The sequence below is a fragment of the Teleopsis dalmanni genome, chromosome X (genome assembly GCF_002237135.1).
Source record: "Teleopsis dalmanni isolate 2A chromosome X, ASM223713v2, whole genome shotgun sequence".
Lineage (NCBI taxonomy): Eukaryota > Metazoa > Arthropoda > Insecta > Diptera > Diopsidae > Teleopsis > Teleopsis dalmanni.
In genome coordinates this window covers 8,595,792-8,618,518 of record NC_051848.1, presented here as the reverse complement: position 1 = coordinate 8,618,518, position 22,727 = coordinate 8,595,792, and the positions used below count along the sequence as shown (strand labels likewise).

The window sequence follows — 22,727 nt, the reverse complement described above, 5'->3', positions numbered from 1 at the left end:
AACACATACTGGCACATCCACGCAAACGTACTCACGTACATGCATAGAGGCACACACACTCGCACAGATTTATTTAAAGTTTCGTTAGCGAAGAGACCTACTACACTTAGTTGCATTACCAGAAAACCAATAAAGTTAAATGGAAAATCCGTAAACTATAAATCATGCCTTAAGTCCATTTCCTTAAATGTCGGTATGTTTCCGTAACTGTTTGCGGTTTTTGAAGGTTATGCAGTACTTGCGAACAGCGCATACAGATTGCTTTTATTTACAACTACCAGACTGAAGGCATAAGGAATAAAAAAAAAATATAGAGAAAATAAAAAAAATGAAAAAAATTTTAAATAAAATTGCTAAAGATTTTGATTTTTGTATTCTCTCCACTCCATGGGTTCTTATGGAGACACGCGTATAAAAATAAGCACGCACCTCTTCATTTTAAATTTAAATTTTACACAAACATGCACTGACACAGATACACACCAACACACGCACAGACATCAATTTACATTCATGTATGCACGCACACACATAAAATGTCAATTTATAATTTGGTTTTTTATGGAAAAACTTTTCGGAGAGAAAAACTTTAAAATTTATTAGAAAATTTTTGCATAACACGAATTTCTTTTTTTGACTTCAATTTTCCACAAGTTGACGTCCGAAATTCACTTGAACGATGGTCAGAGAAGTTCCCAAAAGTTCGGATATCTAGTATCTATAAGTGTCGCACTGGAATTGCTGACATCGAGGGGACGACAGAGATGTGTTTAGATTTAAATCCAAATAAATTTTTGTTGGATTATTGCAAGATATTATTGCTTTATTTCTTAAATGACAGTTTGAATACGGCCAAGGTTTTGCATGAATTTGTAATTGGGATAGCGTTAATCATCTTTCTTTAACTCCAAATAAGCACACTTAACAGCAAAATATTTAGATCTTACAGATTTAAACTTATTGTAGTAACAACTGACCAAAAAAGGTCTTAGTCTGTCATATAAAATGATGTTACTATGAGCAAGATTTGTGCTGAGTGAATAATGATTTTCCTTTCAAAGCTAATGTAGCCTGGAATAGCATTTTCTAATACTTAGATCTTACTTCGATAAGCATTCCTTGATTCAAATCAAATCTGTATCATTAAAGCATGGTTTTCAGGTTTTTAAACGGGCAGTAAGCATTTGAGGACAGATCTATGCGGGATAAAGTTCGAACTAAATATAATTTTGCCAATTAAGTATCTTCGACTTTGATCTTAACGATATATCTTGAAATAATCATATTTTGTTCTTCAGCGTAGACCATATTAATCGAATTTAACACTTGTTGAACAAAGTTGAGGCTATTGGCAGATTATCTTTCGAAACACCATAATATGCGTGACCATCTCAATAGGATGAGTCTATCTAAGAATCTTGAGTGTCAGCTCTTCTTGACATTAAATAACAGCTCTAGTGACATTTTTTATGACTATCTAAGTTTGATCTAAATCAAAAGGGAAATGCTTGATATAACGCTTGGGAAATATTTGGTTAATTGACAATTTTCAGTGAAAGACATTCCAACGTTCACTCGAAAGGCTGTCTTCTGTTCGGTTAGAGTTGATTGCTGATTGTTCTACAATAGTAGTAATGTTTCGTTACAGTGGAAATAAATACACTATTAATATCAGATTCTTAAAAACGAATAAATGTTGTATAACATTTGATGTTTATGATATTTTCTTATACAAGTAATGTCAATCAATGAATATAACACCATATCAAAATATTTTTGTAAAATAAGTTTGACTAGCTTTAACTAATTGCTGTCCTGTCCCTTCCCGAGGTGAAGTGATGACACTATGTTTACTACATGGTTACATATAGTATAAAGAAATTCTTTTAATTATGCTTAAATATATCTAAACAGTACTTAAACTCTTCTGCTTTTGATCAATTGTGAACAAATTAGATATACACTTTACTAACAGTTTTCTTATTAAAATATAATTATGATAATATATATATATATATATATATATATATATATATATATTATATATATATATTATATATATATATATATATATGTATATATATGTATGCTTTTGGTATCTTTTTTATGTACATAAGTTCGTTTTACTAACTTTAAATTAATGTTAAGATGAAGATATAGATAAATGAGTATTACCCTTATATAGAAGATAAAAGTATACGTTAACTTCAATACCTGTAAGCCCGTATTTGAATACAGTAATAGATAGCAATAAATGATGGGTGTTGTTTTGAAATGTTTTTTTTTTCCTCTTATAAAGATGAATTCTCCTGATGAAGACAAAAGCGAATTTGACGAAATACGTATAGATATATACAAAAACTAACGATCGAAATTAAAGCTAAAATTTCTTAAAAAACAAAAGCGACTTCAAAATTTTTTCTTGTTATAAATGAAGGAATTACCTTCTAGATTTTGATGGATTATTAAAAGAATACCTTTTCTATATGTAGGTATTTGCAATATATAACAATTATATGAAAGATATATTCAAAAAAAAAACGTAGTTTTAATTGAAAACAATCTTAATCTGCCCAAATTACCCTAGAACTTTCTCTAGGGCTAGCACAATTGTTCTTATACGACATACTGTACCATTGTCCCTTGTAAAAAGCATAACAATAATAGTTTTTTCTTTTACAGGCTAAAGCACCTTGTTTTCTGAAGGGTTTGTTTCTTTACTTACGTATTCCAATAGTTTTTAGTTGTTGTTGTTGCAGTAGCCTGCTGTGCCCTTTGGGGGAGCTGAACAACGCTTGGTCGTCGATGTTGACGAGTGGCTCCAGAAAGTGGACCCGGTCGTTATTGGAACTCATAAATTTAGGTTTTAGTCAACCACTCTTCCTTCTTTCTTATTTGTTACATTCCAGAACCACTTGCACGTTTTCATGTCCTTATTTGAATAGTTTTCAGTCAACTTCCTCTCTTCTTGTGTTTTCCATGCAAGTAGCGTATTTACGGTTTTGTTTAGTGATTGGTTGCTAATCCATTAAAGACCATAGCTATTTATTAATGATAAATCTGGACCTCGCAATTATTCGTGGTAGTGATTATTCCTAAAATCTACCTTGCCGCAGGCATCTGTGAATAATTAAATAAATTCTTAGCACAATAGTAGTTTTAGAATTATTATTTAAACTGCATGACCTTTAGCAGAAATATATTTTTAATTTTTATTTTACATATTTAATATGGAATTTAAACTCAATCACCCTTTAGCAAACAACTTAATATAAAAATTTAACTTTTTTTTATACATTAGAGTGAGTAAAGTTTCAGCACCCTGCAGGCTATAAAAATAATGAGAATTCAAATAACTCAACAAAAAGAGATCCAAGCCAATGACCTTCATTAAGCAAATAGGTTCAGGATTGTATTTTGCCGTTGCCATTGAACTAAATATATGTTTCTCCCGCAGGCTATTCACTACACCAGCACAAAAACATAATTACTTTTATAGCACAATAAAAACCAAAAACTATTTAATTTCAAATTTAATTATACTTCATACATAATAGATTGCAGTGCATGGAATAAGCGAACTTTTATTGCAGCCACTGCTGAATGAATCCTCACCGAAATTAATTTTTGCCTCTCAATCTGCTCCATCTTCACAAATTGCTCCAAAACCAGGCCCTCAACTCAAGTTTGAAAGTATTTACGAGTTTTAATGTAAACACAGCAATAGTTTCGGGTGTCGGCATGGAATACTTAAAACGAGCATTGGTACACTTTGTACTTGTATTTATATTGGACGACTGGTGCTGATGTTGCAGTTGATGGGAGTGCAGTTGGTGGTATGGGAAGGCTCATGGGTTGATGGGTTGATGGCAACTGAACTGCACTACATGCCATCAAAAATGATGGTAAAATTTGAATTAAGAATATTTTGTTGATTTTGTATTTGCATAAAATTTTGCTAAATAATAATTTCAACATCAAATAGTTTTGCACACACTAGAGGACTTTCAATAGTTGTACGAAAAGAGAAAAGGATTTCAGCATTGCCTATTTGCGTAGCCGACTATGTGATTCCAAAGTGTTACAACTTAAACAAACCAGCAAACCAGCAAACATGAATGTACTGAAGATTATAGTTTTAAGTAAATTTTTTTTTCGTTTACACAAAGTAGTTCCAGGACAAAAGTAGAACTACCTCGTAAGTCCTTTTTGTTAGGGTAAGGATTTGATTGTGTAATATTTTAGACGGTTGCTTACTTCAGTAGTATATTTTGTAATGTAGTTTTTAAATTCTACTGAAGGAATTGCTTTGTGGCGTTATCAAGAGCTTAAAACTTTAAGTTTTTGTAGTCGGTGCTTTTAAAACAAATTCTAAAATTTGTTGTAATTAAAATTTGGAAATAATTCCCAAGTCATTTAATATAAACTAACAAGAATCATAACAACACTATATAAACTATTATATATATATATATATATATATATATATATATATATATATATAATATATTATATATATATTTATATATATCTATATAAACTATTATATATATATATATATATATATTGTATACATTGTATATATATTGTTTATATTTTATGTTGTATAATATATTCTACACTACTCTAGTGAAAATTCTCTCAACGCATAATTCTATTGACCGACCACCCCTATTTCTCAAAACACATTTTTTGAATCATTATTTGGAACAACTTTACCCCATTTGATCAAATATTCCGCTTAAACAAAAGATAAGTGGATGATGATATGAAAGCAGTTTTAGAAAAAGATAGATTTTATTGCAGGAGTTGTTAACATTGTACTTGAGACAGAAATCATCAAACCGAAAAAAGAAGAAATCTCATCTAATCTAATCTAATGAAAAGAAACAGAAAATCGCTAATTTAGGTACATCGAAAGTTATCTGATGGCCTGTCACTGCAACTAATCAACCCACCAATAATGTTTATGATGTACACATTAATATAATGAGATTGAGTCTTGTGTGGAAAGAGAAAAGACCAATATACCCTCATTCAGTAAACCCACCGTCTTAGACTCTTGAAATTTACATTACATTACTGATAATAATGAGTTTAAATTACGAATCACTAACAACAAGTGTTAAGTTTCAATATCCAAGAAAATATATACAGGGTTTTCTGATATATATACTGTATATACTCTATATAAAACGTAATAGGGATTATACGTAGTAATTAATAAATTAATGAGTAATAATTAAATGTTTGCACAGTTATACATTGGAGTGTTCTACGATTGCCGGAAGCTATGATTTTGCAAGAACTTTTAACAAACTACTAAAAAAAATCTGATTCGACCAGGCATTATTCTTGTCATGTGTGACTTTTTTGAGGCCTTAATCTATATAATTAATAGTTCGGCGAAGGCGGATTGAGTTGAAAATAACTTTATCGGCTTTCGAAAAATATATAAATGATCCCGCAACCGCTGGTATTGTTAGAGTGCACTTTGCAAATTTACTTTGAAGATGACAAAATAAAATGTATTTGATTGATAACTACTATTTTAGTTTATAACTCCTGATCTTTTTACACATAGCATACGTGATGGGAGTTCACGACCAACAACCTGTTACTCAATCCTTAAGATATATTTTTGAAATCTTTTATATATCTGTGCAATTCCTGTTTTTTCTATTAGTTAATAGATCTAAGCATTTTTTATTTTTCAATTCAAACTCATTTATGAGTTGTGCAGTGCCAAGAGTGTGTCTTGCAAAAAGTATAAGAACCACCTACTAGCAGGCAGGCAGTCGGGCAGGCAGGCTTTATGACACTGACTTTAAAATAAAAATTACAATTAATTAATTTAAAATATTTAAATTAAAATATATTTCAAACACAACAATGAACTTAGTCTAGACTAAAGGTTAAGTTAAATAAATTAATTCAATTAATCAATGCGTTAGCACCCAGCAATGCCACTCGTCGTACAATGGCATGATGTGTAAGGATTATTTTGAATAACGAAATTCGGTATTTTCAGGCGGAATAGTTCATTGTGCGATTTTAATAAAATTTTATGCATGCATACCCGCATTAGTTCACATTAAGAGATTAAAGGTCGTTGTTTTAATTTCTATTATCTACCAGACATACACACGCGTAGCTATAACATATATATAGATAGATATATAAATTGAATTTTCAATTTGTCGTAAACAAAAGGATATTATTTATAACACTAAATTATTTATACGATTTTAAATTAAATTCCCAAACTATTTAGGTGTTATTTGCTCACAGCAACGACCTAAACAATAACACCAAATATTAGTGCAAATGCACTTCCATTATTAATTTCATTAAAATTCTGTTGAAAAGAAAACAATGTTCTTATGAAGTTTAAAGGTACAGTTTGAAATCTTTTAATGGATTAGCATTAAGATTTGGTAGTTCTTAAAGTAAAGTACGAGCTTTCTCTTCTATACATATTAATATTAAAATGTTACTAATACATTTAAAATTAATGAAATATTCTACTAACTACAATTGTCTTTTTTCTTTATACTAAAGGAATTTATTTAAATTGCGATCAGAAATAATCAGGACTTAAATACGCCACATTTCAATGATATATAAGCAAGCAAAGCTATTCCTTGCGAAAGCAGTACTTGTCCGCATTACCATAGTAAATAATCCAATTGTTTTCTATCCACAAATCTGGTCGTTTACATTGCATTTATTCTTAATGTAATTTACTAACATTATAAGAAATAATACAGAAAGGATTTCTCCAATATTATAATTGTCTGTACTGTCTTCAAGTGCTTATGAATTTTTCTTATTCATGAATGGATGGTTGAAATGGTGATAATTTATTGATTTCTCTATAAGAATTCCTTGCACTCTTTTTCTATCATCTTCTATCATTCATACATTTGTCTAGTTTTCATTACATATGCCCTCTGGTCATCCGAAAATACTTTTCGTACTGTAGCTTCTTCAGTACTACCTCAAATTGTAAAAGTTTCTTACATGTTATGTTCTTGAGCTGAACCAATACTCTGCAATCTTCATGATAACATTCTCCACTCCCGGTGTTTGGCAACCATCCAACAATTGTTTGAGTTATTGATGTACTTTGATCTTTACCAGCTCATTGACACGGTCCCAGCTTACTTTTCTAATTGTGTGTACATCAAGAATTGAAGAATATTGAAATATATATTCTATAATATACGAGAACAGAATATCGATAATGACACCTCTTCATTGGTTAGAGTCACAAGTCCATAACTACATATTTTTAATGGTGACCATGTAAAGTGAATTTCACATTTAACTCGCCAGCGACTAAGGCCATGTCATTTGGCTCCGCTACATTACATTCGTTGCTAAAAGTGTTCACATCATTTTCAATAAGGCCTTAAGGTGTATAGTGCCAAAAGGACTTTGCCCTTAAATGCTGTAATACATAACTGGTCATTAATTAATTTTAAATATTTACTTATCCATCTAAATTCTTACCTCATTTGCAACTGTTATTACTTAATTACTTCACTAAATGAAGTGTTCATGCCACCTCATGTTTTGTTAAAGTTTAGTATTTTATAAACGTTAATACAATGCTTATTGAAAGGTTCCATCGAAGTGGTTTTTAAAAGAATAGACTTTTTGGTGCACCACTCTATGCCGAATTCCATATTTAAGCCCCTTGCGACCAACAATATGTCATATGCTACTGTTAATGCAATAGTGCTGGACATTAAGTAGGACCTATTCTCTTTGATTCTCTTACAACCTCCAGTTGGAAGGTATACCGACATTAGGGTTTTATGAAATTTGTCCTTAAAAGCTGCAATACATAATTGGTCATTAAAACTAAATATGTAAAATACAAGAAAAATAATTAAAAAGAATAGTATTGTAATTTAATGATTATAATTATATATATAATTAATTAATTAAATTTATTCATATTACACAGCAAATCAATTTGATAATTAACTTCATAGCAAATTACGTCTTTGACTCAGTTGATTATTGAACACTTACTCTGAGTTTCAAATTTGGCAGGGTACGAGTTCAACCCTTTGTACTTGCAATATAAGAAATAATTCAGAGACTACTGATGATGATGCCTTTCTATTGAAAATAATAGTTTATATATGAAGAATCTAGTTTGTGTCGGCAACACGTTAAAAATCAATTTAATATATAAAATAGGTACAATTTATATACCACGTTTTAACATTGATTTCAGAAAAACCCAGCTGAATTTAAACAAAATAACGAAAATCTTTTAGAATAAATATTGAATATTGAATAAATAAGTAATAAATTCAAAGAATTGAAACATGAGCTCCACTTCTCAGTTAGAGTTAAGTTAATATCTTGTTTTATGACACACAATATGCAAGACAGTGCAATTCAATTGCGTCCTTATGGAAGCCATGATACGCACTTGCTCCGCATGCGATTGAGCATTATCCTTATTATCGTCAACGCATTCGGTGATGTTCACTTGTGAATTGAGTAATGTGCCATTGATATAAGCCAGGACATACTCAAAGACGTTTCGAACAGTATGAAATTGATATATAAATGCATTTGCAAATAAAATTGTTCACTTGAAAAAGAATCTCCGCTTGCAGTAAAATTAAATGCAAACAAATGCCAAACTGCATAAAATAACTCTTAAGACAGTCGAGTGTCGAGAACTAAAAAAAATATATCCACACTAAATATGATTTATTTAAAAAACATAAAAAATGTATTTAATTATAATTAATAGAAATATGTATTCAAGAATTACTGTAACACGTGATTCTAAATATGATAAATAAATAATTTTAATAAAAACACATCGATTGACATATTAGTTTTAAGATTCGTAAAAGGATTTTATTCGATGTTCGACACCTAAGGTCTAGCATAAATCTATCTATAATGCTTCTATACTAAGTGATAATTCCAAGTGCTGCAATAATTGTTAAATTGAGACAGACAGTCAACAGTTAGGTTGCTCCTAGGCATGGTTTAATGATGAGAAATCATTTAGAGCAGGAATTGAAATAAGATTTAGACGAACATTACTGAATATATTATAATTTTTTTTTGGTGCTTACACTCAACTTACTTATTGCAAAAGTTGTATGTAATTAGGTTCTAAGCTTTGAACTTCAACTACTTATAAACAATTTCCCTAATAAAAAAATTTTATTTAAATAAATCGTTTGGACTCCTGGCGACGCCCTTAGATTCAGTCTTTTTAAGGGCAGCAAATCACACAACAAATACAAATAGATGAGTATTCTATTTGTTTTGGATTAAAGTACTTTTAAAAAGTACTATTGAAACTGGTTCAGAGTTTGTATACAAATTAGTTTCTTTTTCTGTATTGTTTCCAAATCAAGTTTTTGTCAAACTTCTAAAATGTAATTGGAGGGAGGCAGTAAGGTTTCAGATTTTAGTAATCTGATACTAATAATTAATTACAATAAATAAATAAACATCGTAACTAACTATTCTAAACTAATAATAATTAGTAATAAATCCAGTAATTTGATACAATAATACTAAATATAATCATGTATAAACATATTATCTCCAGATCTTCCCTTGGCAACGTAAAAACCCACTCAATGCTGGCATTATTAACTATTGACACCTTTGAGTTTTGGTTACACTAACATATGATAATGACTAACGACAGAGACTCTAACTCACAAATTCCATGCGTTTATAAATAGGTTTTTTTATATAATACTCGTATATTAAAGATTTGGTGACCCAAAAAAATTTTATTCCATTCCATTGCAATTAAGATAAAAATATGCAAGTGAAAATACCATAGTTCAGACTGCAAAAACCGTAATGAAATATGTCGACAAGCATTAGATTGGAGCCCTTAAGGCTGCAGGTTGTCCAAAAACAACGTGGAAACGAAGAATACATGAAGAAATAGAACAATTTGACAATTTTTAAAAAAAATCAAGCGATTATCAAACGAAGAATACAAGAAGAAATAGAACAATTTGACAATTTTTAAAAAAAATCAAGCGATTATCAAATAACAGGACGAGATGGAAATCTTTTGTGAAGGCCTTATACTTCAACAGTAGTTAAAGGAAATCTTCAACAACGTGTAGAAAAATTAATTTTGTTTTAATATCGTTAGGTTTATTAATCTTTTTTTTGAAATTAGAGAATAATAATCTCCAACAATATTATTGACAAAAAGAAGTTTATCTATAGAACAAACTATGAGTACATTTTGAGAATTTAGAGATACATTTTTTGCTTATTTTTAAGCTTAACATTCAGATACTTGCACTACCGGAAAGTCAATGTTTTCATATCTTCTAAAACAATAAGATAAGGATAAGGATTCCTATGGCTTCTATGTGGACTAATAAATTATTTCAAAAAACCCTGTAGACAGAAACTTACTTTGATGAGGATTTGAGATGAAATGCTGAATCGGCTATAGTTTCATTTACCATTCTGTCATCATATTGCGCTGACATTACACGCAGACAGACATATAGAATACACATACGTAGTCGTTTGATATATTTTAAGAGTTATATATTACTAAAGTCCCCTCCCTCCTGTTTTAAGTTCTACAGTTCTCTATAACGTTTATAAAAATATTAAATATTTAAATGAAAATCTTTATAAATAACTATTTGCTTATCGTTGAACTTAATTTCAATCTTCGACTTATACTCCAACAAGTGAAATACAGGCAATATCAAAAGAAATTAGGAACTAAAAATGGAGTTAGACTAGATACATTCTGCGCAAATATGCAGACGACAAGTACTGGTCTGAAAACTCAAAAGAAGCAAAAAAACGCGATCCAATAAAAACAACACGAAGACGAAGTCTAAGTGGAGTCAGAAAACGTAGGTGATCAAAAACAACGTGAAGGCAAAGATTATAGAAAAAAATAAATAATGGAATATGGAAAACCTTGGAATGATATCAAATTATTAGTAAGAAATATAATTAAATGGAAGTACTTTGTAGAGGCTCAACACTTAAACAGCAGTTAAAGGGACTTTATTGAGTTTTATACACAATTGCGTTTGTTTATATATTTTATCTGAAATTATCAACGCATTATAAGTCACTTCCTTACAATTATTAAAGACATCAGCTAAAATATTTTATAATTTTTTTTAATTATGGCGCCACAAATTTTCTTAAATTTAATTATATACGATATATAAAAAAAGTGTTTTTTTTCAACTCTGGCAGCTATGTCGCATGTCATGTCACAATCCTGTCGCACTTAGGAGCTTGCAAAATAAAAAAATGTCACGTAACTGTAAATACTTCTTAACGTTCAAGATGCAGTTCCTGTTTTTCTCCATATTTTCACGTATGCTTCCTTTATGTCCATACCGAGAAAAATCATAAGTGTTTTTTGTATGTGTAATTATAATTTACCACATTGAAATTTTGTACTTTTTTTAAAAAAAAAAAAAATATTACACTTCAACTGCTTGTACGTAAGAGTTTTCTCCTGCGCTTACTGCTGCAGCACCTGCTACTGGTCGTACTCCTATTACCACCACCAAATCCAGTCAGTTTTTATAATGAAACAGCAACTCAGATTGGCGACATGCTACTATTAAACGTAGTGTTGCACACTGACTTCCGTTGGAAGTATGAAAATTTCTGAAGTGCACATCTAAGATTCACGTAAATATATAATCTACTAGTACATAATATGAATCTGTGCAGTGAAAATAAAAACATTAAATAAAAAAATAAAATTTTAAATAATTTATACAGTAGAGAGTGTGATTTCCAAGAAATCATTTTTTTATGGTAGAAAAGACCTAGCAACAGCGACATCAGCCGTTGCAAAAAACAAAACGAATGCAAGAAATTGAATTTCTCGTAGTTGCGACTCCAATGACAGTTGCAATGCAGAAAGCATAATGCTCGAGTATGACATGTGTACATTATGAATAATTACTAAATTATATAGAACCCGTAATGTGCACCCTTCTATACACCCACACAGAGAGTTACACAATCGCAAGGATGCTCCGCTGTCAGTAGTCCTAATTACAGGTGAATACAAGGATTGTAATTGTTGACGTTCAAGTTCCAAATAATTGACTTTGAAATACCATATATCCTTGTTGCCATTGTGTAAATCTGTAAACTATAAAATCTTAATCAATAGACTTTTTTATCAGGATTTGAAAAAATAAATAAAATCACTTATTTTCTAAAGTAATTGAATATTTGGATGACAGTATAGCTATTTCAGGTATTGACAAATATTTATCAACAGTACCTTGCAGCCTAAAAAATACTCACTATTAAATCGAAAAAATATTTTCAGAGATCAATAATGATATGTATTTGAACATATCCAAAAATGATATGTTTTTCAGAAGGTGATAAAAGCTTCAAAAGCCACAGTGTGAGTCTTGAACCCACTAAAACCATCTCTTACGAATGATTATGGAAAATTACAGCCACGTTCAGCAGACGCAACCCCATTCCAGAAGAGTAGATAGGCTTAATATTCAGCAAACTAAATTTAGCTAAACCAAAAAACATAGACTAAGTTGTATGTGGAGGGATATTGTGAGGGGAGTGGGCGTTTTTACTTTTTTTTTTGTTTTTTGTGTGGTGAGAAGTTGGTATGCTTTACGCACCGTCAGAATAACCGTCGAATGGTATGCACGATTCCCTAACATTAATATGTAATGTTTGGACTGAAACACCCTTTCTTTGGCGAGACTTATTCCCTCTCGGAATCGCTTCGGCATTACTTCGAGGAGGGTCTCTTTCATGTTGGTGACTGTTAAGGTCAACAAAAAATTAAATTAATTAAAAAATACGAGTACAAGCTTTATTATTGTAATTCATGACTACAACATTTAGTAATATTTTTCAAGTAAAAAATATTTCTTCGACTGTTTATCAATTATTTTCTACTCAATGACATTTTAAAGCACTTATGTATTTCACAATACTTAAAGTACTTGCTCACCAATCAATTTAGTCGAAAATGTGCTGAAATGTCTTTTTTCATACAAAATCCATACAGAAACGTGCTAATCACATTCGGTAATTGTTAAGTGTGAACATAGTGTTAGTGTTAATTTTAATATTTAAAGTTTTAAAAGTATTTGTTAATATTTGTTTAACATTATATATTGTGGAATGTGCATATATATTTAAGTAAGTCGATATTCCTGATTGGTTTAAGTGCACAAATTCTATTAATTTATAGCTTTTAACTAATAAGAGTATAGTAATTCAATGAAATACTCAAAATTTTAGTACAAAATGTGATTTAAGTTAAGCCCTTTCTCATATTTATACAGTCCTTAATTGTAACATTTATAAGACTTGCAAATTAATTTCAAAACTGATTACTGAACCTAAAACATTATTTTAAAATTATTTATTAATAAACTGAATTTGCTGAATATCTTCAAGTTATCAATTTCGGAGCTTAATTTATGATAATCAATTACTGCCTTAAGTGCTTATGGATGATGATATGTTAAATGATTGTATTTACAAGAATAATTCCTGAGTCACTTAATTAATAAACACTTTATTACTGCAAATATTTTAAACATAAACAATTTAACAAAATCTGATTAATTAATTAATCAATTAAGTTAAGTGCAGAAATATTTTTTATCAAATTATTTCAACACTCATACATGTATATGTACTCATATATGTACGTATTTATATTAATAAAATTAATTTTATTATTGGAACAAAAATTTATTTTATATTGTATGTAATGTAAATTTTAAAAAAAGTTGTTTAATTTAAATATAAAAATTTAAAAAAGACTTTAAACAAGCAGTAATATACGGTTTAATTATTTGATAAACCTTTTCTAATATGAATTAAATGCAAGACTTAAGCAAACTAAAGCTTCGCAACCGTTTACTATTTAAATACCTTCAAGATTGTTAACGTGATTATATACTACAGTTTCTCTTCGAATAAATAATATTTATTTGACTTTATTATCTATAAGCACTATTATCTATAAGTTGGACTTTAACAAAATGGGTCTGTCCGAAGAGATAGATTGTCGACTCTGCCTAGAAGCAGACGAGAATTTCAATGACACGCTCTGTGACTGTCCAGCTTTAATCTGGGCCAAGAGGGGGTCACTGGGTCAAGAACTACTCTCCCCTTCTGACATTAGTAGGTCCTAATGACATTTTCGATTTCATTCATACTTCTGTTGGGTTAGGCTATGTTGGGGAGCAAAAAATCAACTATGGTTGCGGTGCTCCGTTTCGTTGGGAGTTGATACCCTGTTTATTTCTATCTATTTATAAGCATTTTTAAGTGTTTATTCAGTAGAATTTCTCATAGGCCCTATGCTCCACTGGGAGATAAGGATAAAAGAGAAATTCAGTAGAAAATATTTATCTTAATCGAATCAACGCCATGTTAGATAGTACCATCCGTAAACAAGAAGAAAACTACAGTAATAACAGTAATATCGGTAATACCGTTTTCTTGTATTTTTACCAGTATTAAAAGTTTTAGTTGATTTATTTACATAAAAAACTATTGGAATTCTACATGAAACTAGTCTGTATACCCTTTACTGGATTAAACGATATTACTGCTTAACTAAATTTTTAAAATATATCTACTGGTTACTAGTTCGTTAAAAATATATAACTCCGGATAGTTGATTTTTTATCAGTTATACCTTCAATAATTTCGTAAAATCTGTCTAAAATGCTGAATCATGCAATGCATTCACTTATGAGTAAAATGTTGCCTAGACGTGGCTTTAAACAAAGTGGCTCTGTCTTTAGGCGTAACATACATATACTAAAGCTTTACAAATCTATTAAAATAAGATATGACGGGTAATAATTTACTATATTTATTGAAGAAAAGTGTCCAAGGCTTAACTATTTATTCAGAAATCTATATTTGAAATGCATTAATTTCAGTAATATTTATAAAGACATAATATCTTACACTTTAAAGCAGGTTTGTCATCAAATTAGCTGTGAGATACTGTGCCTAGTTCTTGGTAGGTGTGAACTCATGTTTAACATATTATTGTTACCAGAAATGGTCGAGTCCATATTCTGAAGCTACTACTAGTCATTGAAGATCAAGTGCTGATCACAACTCCCATCGAATATATACCATTTTTACAAGAATATAATATTTTTATAATTTTAAATATTTTTAAACTTTTTTATACTTTAAACTTCAATAAAGTTAAAAGATTGTATTTTGTGCATAAATAATTGTTTTACTCTAAATAAATTATATTTCAAATGAGAACTCACCATTTTCCGCATACCGATAGTGGACCTCATCTAAAAGTTTCAGATGTTGTTGTTGTGTAACGAGATTCCGCGTCATTCATATCACTTTGAATCCAGAATATTATAGACACATGCAGCAGGAAATTGCTCAACTCATGCACATGCTAAACTAATAAGTTTCCATGGAGCGAAGCAAAAGTGATTTACTCCATATTTGAATCCGCCGCATAATTAAGCCTCAGCTGAATTCTGAAAACATGTACATGTTATTTGACAACGTAGATATAAATTGGCTGTGCAATGAAAATAAATGTTGGATATTAGACAATTTTTGACATATACATTTTAATTTCACTTTTCGTTTTTTTTCCACTTTTTCCATTTTTTTTTTTGGAAATTTAACAAACACAGCCTTGCATTTTCATGCCAACCAAGCCAGAACATGCCATTCACTCACAAATTGCATACGTTTTGAAAATTTTGCCTACTTGCATATTTTGTGTAAATTTTAATTGAATTAGGAAAACTTACTTGCATTACCGATGCCACTTCCTGTTTCCGTTACGCATACCCAAACTCGCACAAACGCTCCTGACACGCAAACCGTAGCTACGTGGCCACAAGTACGTGGTACTCACATGTACATCCGGAAATTGTAAAAAAAATTTCACCAAGTCTGAGTCTGCAGTCGACATAAACATAAAACATAAAACATAAAACATAAAATAAAACAAGAACACAAATTTGTAATAAAAAATATCCTTCAACCCAGCAACTTCAACTGCGTCAGGCAGGTACCAAAGTTAATTATTGCAATTTCCGTTGCAAATTGTTTTATGCACTGCATGGGCTTATTTTATTAACTTGACTTTATTGTCATCCTTGTTGTTAGTGTTGTTGTTGTTGTTGTTGTTGTTGTTGTTACTGCCGACATTTGGTGTATATGCACAAACACATTTCCGCATTGTGATGAACAGCTCAACATGGAGGAATATAAGTATTTTTTATTATACATATATAACATTCGCATATATATTTTTTTTTTGTCTGACAATTTTAATAACAAAATAATTACCATAGAATTTGTCTTTGATCTAACGATCAATACATTGAATCATTGCCATATTCCAGAAAAATATGTGAAAATTTGCTTTTCTTGGATCAGTAAAAATTTCCAAATGCAGATGCCTCCACATATACAATCAAAACTTGTTCAAAGCAACACTCATCGCCTGCCCACTTCGACCATTCAAGAAAGGTGTTCAATAGAACTTATCGTTCCGTTTAGTAATCATGTCTGTTTCAGACATGAGCAATACACTACGATACTGTACTGTTTATTTTCGTTCACTGAGTTATTCTTAACTTTTATTAATTTTTTTTTTTGTGTTTTTCAAGATTTTATCATGTTTTCTCCACTTTCTTATTAATAATTGTATCGAAGATCCATGGCTTGTCTTTAAGATTCCTCAGAATTAAAGGTTTCAAAACAAAAAAAAAAAAACAACAAAAACTACAGGGTTCCTTAATCTTGTTGGGCTATATTTTGAGTTTACTCAACATCGACAAAAGACTAATCCGTAATACCACCATTGCTGTCTTAGCGTTTCTTTCTAAGGTGAAGAAATCCAACAACAACAGAGTTCTATATTCAGGAATAGAAGTGCGTAACTAGAAATGAAATATGATATTTAGATGCAAAATATTATTATTATATTTTATGACATAAATCAAAAAACCAATAACAACAATTTTATTATATTAACAACAAATACCGAGGCAATGACAAAGCTATAAAAAAATAATTAATGTGCAATATTGCAATAATGAGAAGGAAAATTCTATATATATATATTGAAGATAACTTTTCTCTCCACGCTGACATAAACAATTCCGCAATAAAGTTCAAATTTCCAATTCTGCGAACTAATCAATCAAGAACATATGTTACGATCAAGTACAAATCTATATTAAATTCCGAGAAGTTGCTATGTATGACCATATGTTATAGTTGCCATATGAGCCAGTGAGTTGAAAATATTTAACAGAATTTTCATATCAGAAGTTTATTGTATAGCGACGTCTTTCAATATATGGTAGATACATTCTATGTAATTTAATTAAATTAAAATAAAACAAAAAAAACTAGACACTTTATCATTAAAGGTACTGGACTTACTTACGAAAAGTATTATGTGTATATATAGTTGAATTCAAAAGCATGTTTCCATAGAATTAATCATCCAATCATATTACAAATTGTAGAGCAAAAGTAAATCTCTGAATGCAATCAAAAATAAAAACTAAAATTATATATAACAATTTGGATTTTAATTAAATTACCTGTAAATAGACATATATAAAAAGTATTAAAGAAACTTGTTGCGAAGAAACATCCCACATTCTTAAGCAATTATTAGAAGTAAATCAATCTTCTAAAACCCTTCTTTACAAATGTTTTACTTCCTTTCATAAGAGTCCATGCAGGTTATTTGATGCAGAATCACAAAAAAATCAATATAATGTCCACACAGATTTAAAATCATATCAGAGCTAAAAAATATTAAATATTAGCACATACGTATATATACTGGTACTAGTATAAACTTATATAAACCAAATGGGCGGGACTATATTCTGCAGCCACTCGTCTCTGATAAAATCACTATTGTGTGAGATTCATTGTGAATTTTAAATCAAATCAAAATATGCTGGTTAATGTTCACAACAATATTAGTCATATATGTATTTATACTATAGATATATGTAGATATTTTATTTAATTTGTGGTTATTTTTGTTATAACCAATTTTCAACACTTTTTATGAAACCAATTTTTTGCACCCTAGAAACAAATGTTGAAAATGTAATGGAAGTATTACGGATTAGTGTTTGGTCGATGTTAAGTAAACCCAAAATATAGCCCAATAAGATTAAGGAACCCTGTAGTTTTTGTTGTTTTTTGTTTGTTTGTTTTGAAACCTTTCATTCTGGAGAATCTTGACGACAAGCCGTGAATCTTCGATACAATTATTAATAGAAAATGATTTCTCGATGTGGAGTGGATCCAAAATATAATATCCAATACGCTTCAGTATTTCTATTGCGTTAATTATAATTATTTTTATTGTTGAGTCCTTTAACTCAAATTGCCTTGCACACAGTAATACTCTGAATGGCGAACCGCGTAATGACGAACCGCGTTTCATTTTCGATGTTGACTAGCTCTGGTACACAATCCCGACCGCTTGTGAGTTCTTTTTTTATAACATATGTACATTATGCGATCTTATTTTATATATTGTGTTTAAATCGTGACGATAAAAATTAACTGACTAACTCTTATAATTTTTTTCTTAATATAATATTTATATTGTGTTGACCTGTTTGAAATGAATAAATATTTAAATCACATTATTAAGCAAGACATTAATTCAGTTTAAAAGTTTGTTAAAAAAATTGTTACCTCATATTAGAACTTATTGAAATATATATATAATGCAACTTAAATATAGTATACGAAAACCTAATAATATAATCATATACACAGCTATTGCTTGAAATTTTATAAATGTCATAGTCGATCACTAGATTTGTTGTTGCTTTCAATGTAATTTAAAAAACAGACAATATTAAAATCAACAGCAAATATGGTATTCGATGATGATTAAATCATCCACAAAACATGACTCTAACTCAGAAGTTGTTGCATAAAATTGACGGAGTTCTATTCACTACTAAAGCAATCAAGATAAAGATACTTTATGATATAATCTCAGTGGTTCATGATATCACAATTGTTGCAACTAATTCCAAAATAAAATCCATTCATGTTGACTGAGTTCATTATACTTAGTTAATAGTCTTAAGCGGTGGAAAAGAAACAAACAAATAAGAAATAAACAAAGCATCACAGTACTCTTATTAATACTTGTAATGAACAATATTCTTACCCTAGGTATATATACACATATGTAGATAAAATTTAAAAAACTATTTAAAAAGTTAGTGCGACAAAAATTTATTTAGCTATAATAAGTATAAACTGTAATTAGTTATAATGTTATATTGTATATCTGGAGAACAATAAAGATACTATAATTGATTCATCTATTACTGTATTCAAAAGACTTCTTCGTTCTAGTCACTTGCAACGACATATGTTTTTAACTAGCATATATCGTGATAATAAGCCATTCATCGCAACGGACCAATATTTAAGCTTTAAGTAGGCTTTGGTGCAAAAGATCCAGATCCCAAACCAACTCAACTTAGTAACAATAATAGATTTTAACTTAAAAACAACAAAAATTTTTAGTAGTGTTTATTTGTTAAATATGACCTAATATTATAACTTAGTGCTGTTCGTATTCGATTTTGCGAAGTATTCGGAGAATCCAATTAATCGAATAGTAAAACAATAGAATCTGCTGAATTGAAAATAAAATTGAATTTTTTGTAAATCTAAAATCTTCAAATATCCGGGTTTGCGATTATTATTCGCAGTGAAATTTATTTGGAGACTTCCTGAACAAAAATTAAAGGGAGAGCAGAAAGTGCAACACACAAATGAACACAAATTTTCTAGGGGTTGTTACTTACTTGAGTCTAGTAAGGATCTATACTTTCTCTTCTAAAATGCTTTAAATATTTATTAATGTAATTTTACTGCATTGATTTGGATATTGATTTTTTTGTAACCGATCCTTTCACGGTCGAATATAATCAAATTGTAGTATTTTATTTGCATGCAAACATGCAAACATACATACATACATATGTATATGCATTTTTCACTAATAGAAAACTCTGTATAACGATGTTCGATCATGAAAGTATTCCTTTAGAGTTAATAGCACAATATAGAGAAACCTTTCTAAAATCAAGCTCAGTTAATAGAAATTACTCAAGAAATCAGTTTGTGCGAAAGTAACACCAAATACATATGTATGTACATATGTATATTACTTGAATTAAATAAAATATAATTATACTCTTTTATATTATATGTACATATTTAAGTGGACATATTTAAGAGTGAAGCATGTAACGTTAAAAAATTCAATGTCGTTGCAACCAGCCACCTTACACTGATACTATATTGTATACATACTTACATACATATAGATAGTATGGTACTATCAGCATTGTGACAACAGTCCTGTCGAATGGAATTTTTTTTCACAGATATTTTTTTTTATAATTAAAACTTTAATTACTTATAAAAATAAAATAAGTAATTATTATATTATTTATCAAATTTTTATGATTAAACCATAAAGCTGCTTATTCTCCTTTCTTTGGATTCCTTTATTTACTGTTCTTCTTGTTGATTTACTATTTCTCCACATATCGCCCAATACATGATGCATATAATATATCAAATATATAAAAATTTTATATAAACAAATTATAAACTCAACTACATTTCAACAAGCAACAAAAAAAAAACTGAAGATAGAAATTTATTGTAAAATAAACATACGACGACGTTTCTGGCGCCACTGCAATAAACACAAGAAAAAGTCGCCCGGTCATCCGCAGTAACTCCTATATACCACGTCTGCAGTTTTACATAAAATATTTTTTCTCACATATATATTTTTCGACAGCATTTATTTAAATATTAAATATTGCAGAGACGTTTAGCTGACACAATTCTGTATCTGAAAAACAACAGTAAAATAATTCAGTACTCCTTCAAATCGCATAAATAGAAACAAAAAAAACCCATTTTAGCGAAAGAGACACAAAGAGTGAGTTAAATGATAACCAACATTTGGCAAATAATTACCGAAATATTGAACCTTTTGCACATTGAGGTGCACCACAACACAAACTTAATATTTGTACTTTCTATATATAATATAATAAACACAATAAATTTTTTGACATGATTACCAGACCCATAAACAGAAACTCATTCTATTCAACTTTCTAATCACTTTAGAGATTATAAAAAAAATTGTTAATCTTATTAAACAATCATATTGCAATAATAATAAATATACATTCAAAGATATATACTCAGTCATTTGATTTATTCCTAGAATGTTTCATCTCCTCCTTCCTCACCCTTGGATACATACCATTTGATTATAATTTTTTAGAAACCGTAATTCTACGATAAATTAAGAAAATTCGTTTGTGCAATCAATATTAAAATGTCATATATTTAAAATGTGATATGTTGAAAACTGTCCCAACTTCTTATTGTTCAGTACCATTGTAATTCGGTAAAATGGTAAAATTTTATGCATATACATATTTTTTTTATGAAATTACATATATTATCTGAAAAATGAAAGTATCAACTATTATCATATATTCGATATTCAGTAAAACATCAGCTGATTTATATTATTGTGTAGTATTGCAAAAAATTTAAATTAAACATAAAAGTCAATATGTTGGAATATTAAATGATATGGAAATATACAACAAAAAAAGAGAATAAGTTTTATTTTAGCAAGACTAAAATCAGCTGATACCAAAAGTCAGTTTAACGACTTCACTAAAGTTTTTCACCTTATGATGTTACTAAATATGCACTTACCGAGTTATCCGATGCATAAATTTACAAATTTAAATATGAATATCTCAAACTATATAGACTTATAGCACAATAGAAAAAGATGATCGGAATACATACATATATAACTATAATATATCTATATACATATATCTGTAAAATGCAAGATTGTGCTGAATTTAGTAAATACTATTCACAGTGTATTTACATTATTAGAACTAACGCATTTTCACAATTTAATTCATAAATGTTTAGTTATTTATTATGTGTTTTTGCATAATAGCTTCGTAATATTAACAAACACCTCCTTTAAATATTCCAGTGTGGCATCCCTACCTAAAAGTATTGCTAAATGATTTGCTAATGAGAATGACATTACTAAAGAAAACAGCAAAAAAAAATAATGTTTAGATATTATAAAAAAAATGAAATGTAATAAAAACCAAAATGAAAATATAAGTTTTTTGGATACAAATTAAATTTTCTATACACTATAAATATTATTTATTATTAATATTAATTAGTTTACATATCATTAATAACTATTTTTTTTGTGATATTCGACATTGTTACCACCTGTTTCTTTGTTTGGCTGCTCATTACATTTATTGCCATATTACAGTGATGTCCACAAAATACTTATAAACGAGTTGCATATACCATGTTTAGACTGTGTAATTAACGGCAAAAGATATATTATTGAATTAAAATTTCTTCTTTAATTATTATATGTTTAAGTGCCTAAGAATTTTACTGAGCTATCACAGCTTGTTTATCCATAATAAGAACTTTTCGGTAAGCATAATACAAACACGTTTTATAACAAAGAGCACAATAACAGCAACAATGTAACGACAGCAATACTTAAAGAGTTAAAGCAAAAGCTACATGTTGGCATC

The 22,727-nt window shown here is 29.2% G+C and overlaps 2 long non-coding RNA genes across 2 annotated transcripts; both read right to left on the bottom strand.

The window, feature by feature from the left end:
• Positions 1–6,544: 6,544 nt before the first annotated feature.
• On the bottom strand, positions 6,545–17,012 carry LOC119690104. The gene is made up of 5 exons (XR_005253548.1): positions 16,372–17,012; positions 15,828–16,273; positions 15,318–15,545; positions 7,516–7,843; positions 6,545–7,453 (listed from the first exon to the last, which is right to left on the bottom strand). It is a non-coding gene; the product is annotated as an uncharacterized LOC119690104 (long non-coding RNA).
• Positions 17,013–17,132: 120 nt separating this feature from the next.
• On the bottom strand, positions 17,133–18,661 carry LOC119690103. The gene is made up of 4 exons (XR_005253547.1): positions 17,914–18,661; positions 17,640–17,849; positions 17,480–17,576; positions 17,133–17,403 (listed from the first exon to the last, which is right to left on the bottom strand). It is a non-coding gene; the product is annotated as an uncharacterized LOC119690103 (long non-coding RNA).
• Positions 18,662–22,727: the final 4,066 nt, after the last annotated feature.